This window comes from Drosophila nasuta, chromosome 2R (assembly GCF_023558535.2).
Source record: "Drosophila nasuta strain 15112-1781.00 chromosome 2R, ASM2355853v1, whole genome shotgun sequence".
Taxonomy (NCBI): domain Eukaryota; kingdom Metazoa; phylum Arthropoda; class Insecta; order Diptera; family Drosophilidae; genus Drosophila; species Drosophila nasuta.
In genome coordinates this window covers 8,444,389-8,451,869 of record NC_083456.1, presented here as the reverse complement: position 1 = coordinate 8,451,869, position 7,481 = coordinate 8,444,389, and the positions used below count along the sequence as shown (strand labels likewise).

The 7,481-nt window shown below is 36.7% G+C and overlaps 1 long non-coding RNA gene across 1 annotated transcript in view; it reads right to left on the bottom strand.

The window, feature by feature from the left end:
- Window positions 1-6,587: 6,587 nt before the first annotated feature.
- The window catches only part of LOC132785471 (uncharacterized), a 31,423-nt gene continuing 30,529 nt past the window's right edge, over window positions 6,588-7,481 (bottom strand). The window contains exon 2 of the long non-coding RNA XR_009632322.1: window positions 6,588-6,808. This is a non-coding gene — a long non-coding RNA (uncharacterized LOC132785471). The remainder of the gene's footprint in view (window positions 6,809-7,481) is intronic.

The window sequence follows — 7,481 nt, the reverse complement described above, 5'->3', positions numbered from 1 at the left end:
ATGTATTTTATAGGGTATTTTAAGTGCTGCATGACATGTCGCTGTTTATACTGCATTTCCTTTAGTTTCCCTTTTTGGGGCTATAAATAAAATCTTGCATGTGAAGTTGAGAGCGGCGTCTGTTGTAGTCGTGAATTAAGATTAATTAAACTAACGGTAACTGTAACTGTAACTGAAAACTAAATAACATAGAAACAGCGAAAAAATTAAAGAGTGGGTAAAGAGAGAGAGAAAGAAGAGGAGGAGAGTGGTTGTAGTACTATATTTTTGCGGTAGTTGACATGTGTGGGAAATAGTACACAAAATAAATGTTTATTTATATGGCGCGGCAAACGGAAATTGCAATGCGAGTTGCGAGTTTCAAGTTGCCATTGCAGTAACTGCGTCTGTAACTGCTACTACTGCGACTACAAAATGGCGGCCACAACGGTGCATTCATCAAAACGGGGTAGAAAAAGACAAAAAAAAGAATTCACCTAGCGATGCAAATGGTTGAGTTCATTCGCAGTTTGTTTCGCCGTTTGTTACAAATTGCTAAGTGAATGGGATTTTAGATGGACTGTTATATGATACATTAGTGAACAGTTTGACCTCCCTGCTCCCCCTTTCATTGAAGCCAGCATCTCCCTCGCGGTTTAGAGTTACTAACTATTTCTGTTATTATTATTTTTTGCTGCAAATATATTTTTCTGGTCTGTTGTTATGCTGCCGGATATAGAAACATGCAGCGGAAATGCAGAAATCGTGAGCGAAGAGAAGTCCAAATGTGATAAAGAAAGGTTTGGGCTATGTTTAAAAACATTCTATAATACTGAAATATTTTCAAAAATGCACTTGCTCTAATTATTGGCAAAGCTCTGTATAAATACTGGCACTATGTGCAGTGAATAACCAAAAGAGTTGATCAAGAAGAGGAAAACAAAGAGAGGAAAACAATCCAAGTGCTGTTATTCATAGTGCACACACTCCGGCAAGGTTATAAAAAATGGCTTAAAGGTAATAGTAACGGTTACAGTAACCGTGGCCAAACAAGTTAACAAACCCAACACATGTGGCCCACACACACTTAGACATACATATATGTATTGCATATATGTATATGTGTATACATTTGCCCACTCAGCTCGCGAGTCAGGACCACGTTCACGTCCTTGACAATCAATTCCCCGCGCACTCAATTAAAAAATATGCACAGTGCTTGCATACGACACACACATCAACACACACACACTCACACCAACACACACACATGTACACTCAAAACACAAATACACATAAGTCAACTGCTGCAGGCCCCGCAGGTTAACTAGTAGCTAGGGAGCAGAAAGGGGAGATGAAGAGAGAGAGAGAGAGAGAGGGAGAGAGAGAGAGAGGGAGAGAGAGAGCGTGTTGGGTGCTAGAGGAAGCTGCGGGTCGGGAATCGCTCGAGGGGGCCGCTGCTGTTGTCTGCATATGAATGAATATTCGAACATTCGCATTTTTTTCCACTTCATTTTTGGTCTGTTTTTTTTTTATTTTTTGTTTTTGTTGTGCTACCATCATAAAACTTCATCAGCAGGAATATTGGCGAGAAAAACTGAAAGTCCCCCAATGTACCGATGCTTATTGCAATTTCATTGAAGGGCATACCAAATAACTAATCAAGCTTGTTAGCCAATCATAACTAACTTGCACAAGCTGAGCATTTCGATCGGCAATTAACTTCATTATTGGTTGCAAGTAAGATAATTACTTGAAAAAGTTTTATATACACAGCAGACTTTTCTCAGTTGTGAGAATTATTTACTATTTTTTTTTCTTTACTAATTTAATTACTAATTAAGCAATGAACCTGGTTTTGAGCTAAAGAAAAGAGAAAACCTGAAGTAAAGATCGTCTAATTTTTTCATTAACTGTGTTTATTTATTAGTACTATTTTATTATAAAGTACATTAATTTATATCTTATAATTTGTTTGACAGTATTTTCACAACACAATTCATATTTTTATAGACTTTTGCTAACACTTAATAATAACCCTCGTATCTATTTTCAACTTTCTTTTCAATCCAAAAGTATCAATTGATAATACCAAAATATAACTTACTAAAGGGTATTTAAAATTCTTAAATATTTGAAGAGGTTTCTCATTTGTTTCTGTTTGCATTTTTTGTTGTTGCAATATTTTTGCAATATTCCGCCAAGCACGTAACCGTATTTGTATTTGTATTTGTATCTGTGTGTATCTGCTTGTGTGTTCTTTTGTGTGGTCGTGTGTGCGAGTGTGTGTGTGTATTTGGATTTGAGCATCCTTGGGGTAATAGTTTTCCACGGTTTATAATTCCGCGCTTTTCACTGTTGCTGTTACTGTTCCTACTCCTCTTGCTCCCACTCCCTCTCTCTTTCTCGCTTGCTCCATTTTTATTTTTGTTGTTGTTGCAGCGCACAGAAATTTATTATTTACAGGAATTTTTTCGCATGGTTCTTTCCTTGGGTTGCCGTCGCCTGCTGATGATTTGTGTGCTTGTGTGGTTGCCATATAAATATTAAAAATATTGCACAAATTCTCCATTCCCAAGTGTCCATGTGTTGTGTGTCTTTCCTTTCATTGCTCCTCCTCGCTCCTCGCTCCCACTTCCCAACTCCCGCTTGAAATAATAACGTAAAAATCGCGTTTTATAAATTTTTAAAAAGTGTGGCAACACTGCCAAACGTAAAATAATAATTTAGCCACCAAAACCACCAACAATGGCAAAATAAAATCGCCAAACAAAAATATTAAATGATAATAACAAAAACTGTGCCAACCATTTGCCAAGATATTCCCCAGTTTACTTAACTCTCCTCCCCGCTCCGTGCAACTCTGCCCCACTTGCAACCAGCAAGCAACACAGGAAACATAAACATTTACATCTGTATGGCTTCGTTCTGGCCTCACAATCTTATGTTTAAATGTATGAGCTCTACTTCTGCTTCTGTTTCTGGTTTCGCTATTCGCCGTTTTTGTTTCGATTTGGCCATGGCCATAATCTTTAAGAAAAGACAGCAGGGTCTTGGTTCTTACATAAATGTTCTCACTACTTTGTTTATGCTCTTTCAAAGATGCAATTTACATTTTATTACTAGTGAAAATTGCTTTTGATCATACTTATTGTAAATAGTTGTTATAGATGTCACTAAAATAATATTTAATGTATAAAGCACAATTTGTAATTATTTACAATATTGTTCTATATCTTATGTTGCAGTCAGCGCAAATTTTACTCATAGCATACTCATAGAAATAAAATATCTAGAAAGATGTTAGCAAATTGTTTTCATCTTTATAAGACTCAATATTCTAATTCTGAAATTAATAAAATTAATGATTTCTTTAAATATTTTTATAAGAAATAAAAATTAAAGAGATACTACAAAAGTCATATTAACAAGGCTTATTATCAGAAGTTCCACCAAGCATATATTTTTTATTCATCGCAAATATGTTTTTCTATATTTATCAAAATAATTAAAAACCCGTTTCACGATTAAAACTTTTTGAATATTATTATTATTATAAACATTGTATTACACTTTATTTGTTTGTTAATAATTTGTAGAAACTTGCCAAAGACGAGTTTAGCCTTATCACCTTGATATCAATGGAATTCGGGGTAAAATCATTATTGACCACCATTTTAGCGAAAACGGAGAGAAAATTATATTCTCTTTTCAATTTCTTTTATATTCATTTCGAATTTTATATAGTGAATATCAACAAAGAAATTAACAATAGCATATCCTTTAAAAATGTTTCCCTTAAATAATTTAACAGAAAAAAAATGCTTTACGTCCTTTTAAGTTACACATATATACAAATGAAACTTTTATCATACTAAATAATCCTAAATATTATAAAATACTTTTTATTTTGATAACATATAATACCCTAAAATAATGCGCAACGCGTATGTCACATGCGTGTTCCATTAAAATGTTTGCTTCTTTTCGACAATTATCACAATTTCACAGCTGCTTGAATTTAAATGATTTATTGGTTTTAATTCCCATCGATACTGCTATCAGCAGTAAGCATTGTTGCAGATATCAATGCAATCAGAAGTTCTTAATCTTTCAACTTTTGATTATTGCATTTACATTTATTCCGTTATTTTTTTCAGCTTGACTTTTTGCTCTCTCGACCATCGACTTGAATATTTTACGAGCTTTTCTTTCAATTGGCATACGACTTTTCTCATTTGCATCTTTAATAAGCTCCAAGGCAATCTCTAACCTCGCCTGCTGGCTAATTTGGCTGTCGATTGTCTGCCTTGAGTTACCCTTAGTTGCAGAGGCCAATTCAATTTGGTGGCCCAGACTTAAAAGACTGATAAGAAGAACTTGCGAGTGAAATAAAAAAGCATCCACATAATGCCTTTTGCTGTTTTTTATTGCTTTTGCACTAATTAAAATAAACAAAATGTGCATTTGAGTGAGGAGACAGGAGATGGGGGACTGCGCATTAAGAATCCTGCTGCATGTCTGATGAGCTAAGATGCGTTGAGTTGACTCGCGTTGAGTGTTTGTCAATAGGGATATAAGTTCAAGTGGCAGGAAGACGGCCAGACGTCAGACGGAGTTGAGGAGTTGAGATGAGATGAGTTAAAAGTGCTTTTCGCTTTGATTGACGACGCATCGAATGATTTTATGCGCACGAGCGGAATCGCACAAAAAGGAGACCTGCAAGGATAATGCGTGGCTGGTGCTTGCCTTTTATTGACACAGGGCGCGGCAATCCTTTTACTTCAGTCCCAGTACGAGAGTGTGTGTGTGTCTTGTGTATTTACCCAAGCAGGACGTGCATGCCGTGAGTCGCGTGTCGGGCGACAGGCGACAGGCGACAGTCGTAAGGTCTCAGGTCTCAGTGCTCATTCCTCAGGCGAGTTGCCACCGCAGCTGCTTGCAAGTTAATCCTTCTCCAGCCCAAATCAGAACAAAGCAAAATAACAACAACAACAACAACGACAATGACGTCAAGGATACGCCGCGTTATCCAGGCACTTGATCAACAGCTGCCGTTCTCCCCTTCCCTCCCTCAACTCCCAGCTGACAATACTCACAAGTCTTCGTCCTGCTCTTAACTCTTTTGTGGCAACTTCGAAGCCAATTTCATGTCCATTCGCAACTAATGCCCATAATTCACAACACTTTCGCTTCATCATCGCATAAAAGGATATGCGAATATGCGAGCACTCGCCGCCGGCCAAAAAGACCTCAGCTGGACGTCCGCAAGTGGCGCAAGGCACATTTCAAAATGATATTATGCAAATTTTATTATTTTTATATGATAAACCACAATATTTCGCCGCTTTGAAAACTGCCAAAATATAAACAAGCGAACCCACTTTGCTCCAAAGGATACGCAGGACCTTCAGCTATGCTTCTTCCACTCCCCCAAAATGTACCAACTACTTACCCCCCAGTTGAGCGCATATTTTTGGCATTTTTATGAGTCATTGACTCGATTTCTGAAGAGCTCGCTGGGTTATATTTACGACTACGAATTTAGTGGACTCTATGAGATTCCCTTACGCAAATGAACCGTATACCGAACACTCTTCAAGTGTGTGTGTGTCTGGTTGTGAACTTGCAACACTTGAATAACTGGCTACTTGTGTATCCAAATAGTTTGAGATTCTTGGCCCTTTTTTGTCTGTTTTACTTGCGTGGGATCAACAGTTTGTTATCGGTCTGGAAAATTAACTCAAGCTCACTTATTCTTCAGATTTATTATTGCTTTTCGTAGACTTTAGACTAATGAACATCACTTTGTGAAAAAATATAAGTTAGTAAACGCATTTTATTTATTGGACACATTTATTTTCAAATACGTGATTTTCATGAATGCAGTTACATATAATTACATAAGTTGACAACAAATTTAAACTTTCTTTGTAATTAAAACAATAATAAGGTGTCACCAATAAGTTGAATCTATTGCCACGTGCGACCACAAAACGCGCATAAACAGAAAAGGAAAGCTTTTTATAATGCAATTATATCTGGCATTAGATGAAAATTATTGCCGAATATAAAGGGAAATCATAAATACATGCAAGGGCCAAAGCCAAATTTAAATCCAAAGCCAAAGCAATCTGCCGTGATATATTATGATATACACAATGTATGAGTTCATGTATTTTTATGCAGCTGCTTTTGCTGCTGTTTTATTCTTTTTTACAACAGTCGAAAGCGGCTGAGACAACGGATTTTACAGTGCTCCTTGGCCAGTTCCACTCCCATTTCCACTTCTATTTCCCGGTCCAGGTCCATGTCTTGATCCAGGTCCAAGTCCAAGTTCAGGTCCAAGTTTTACGAGTCTTATGAGTGCGAGGGCCAAATTCAAATGCAAAATGCCAAATAAACGGAGGCCACAAATAAATTCTCGGCGTGCAAATAAAAAAGAAGCGAAAAGTAAAATAAATACGAGATACGTATGTATGTGTGTGTGTATGTGTGTGGTAGGCAAAGGCACAAAAGTAATATAACGAGAAAGCGCAGCCATTTGGAGACGGGGAAATAAAAACTCGAACTCAACTCAAGTCAACCGCCCACTTATCGCCCGCTGCTTTATTTTAGAAAATTTATTTAAATTTTGATTTAAGGACATCATCAAAAATTTTTTACGTTACATAAATTTTCATGCTTGTTGCTGTTGCTTTTCTCTCGCTCTCGCCCTCTCTTTCATTCGGTGAACGTGTCTCTCACTCTCTTTTAACTTTCATTTTGTAAAATGGACCACAAAATTTGTATTACAACTTGTTGGCGGTGCTTCATTTTTTTGCATACCCTGTATATAGAGAATTGAGGGTTATTTGTTGCTAGAGAACTTATAAGCAAAACAGAGTATTTATAGCATAAATAGAACTACAAAAAAAATGCGAAATTAAAAATAGTTAGAGATGTGTAATCTTTGTTAAACTTATTGTAATCAAGTATATTTTTTAACTTGTAAATTCTATTTCTTAATCTTTAGCTAGGTTATTTTCTAGTCGAACTTCATCGAGCTTACAAACACTCACTTAATTTTTTTCGTGTTTATTTTTTTGTTTTTATTGTGGCTGTCATAATAAAAATTGCTGCGGCTTAGGCAGACGATTGCCTCGAATGCCGTTGGGGGCAAGACAAATTAAAGACATCAAAAATTATAAGGCGTAAGAATGGTCAAGTTGCTGAGGAGTAAAGTATGCAACGGTTTTCGAAAAACTACGCAAAAAAAACACAAAAACTACTTGGCAAAGAAATTGCCAAATTGAAAATGGAATTTTTTGTATAGCGACAAAAGTTTTTTCGAGAGAGAGAGAGGAAAAGAATGCCCTTGATAGGATTTGAAAAGCGGATTTGCGGGCAGCAACTGAATGGGAGTTCTATGGGCGAGGGAACCGGGGCATATGTGCTCGATGCGATATAGACGTCACAAGGTGTGCGCTGGGCAACTTTGATTGGGTCCTTTACATAAGCGT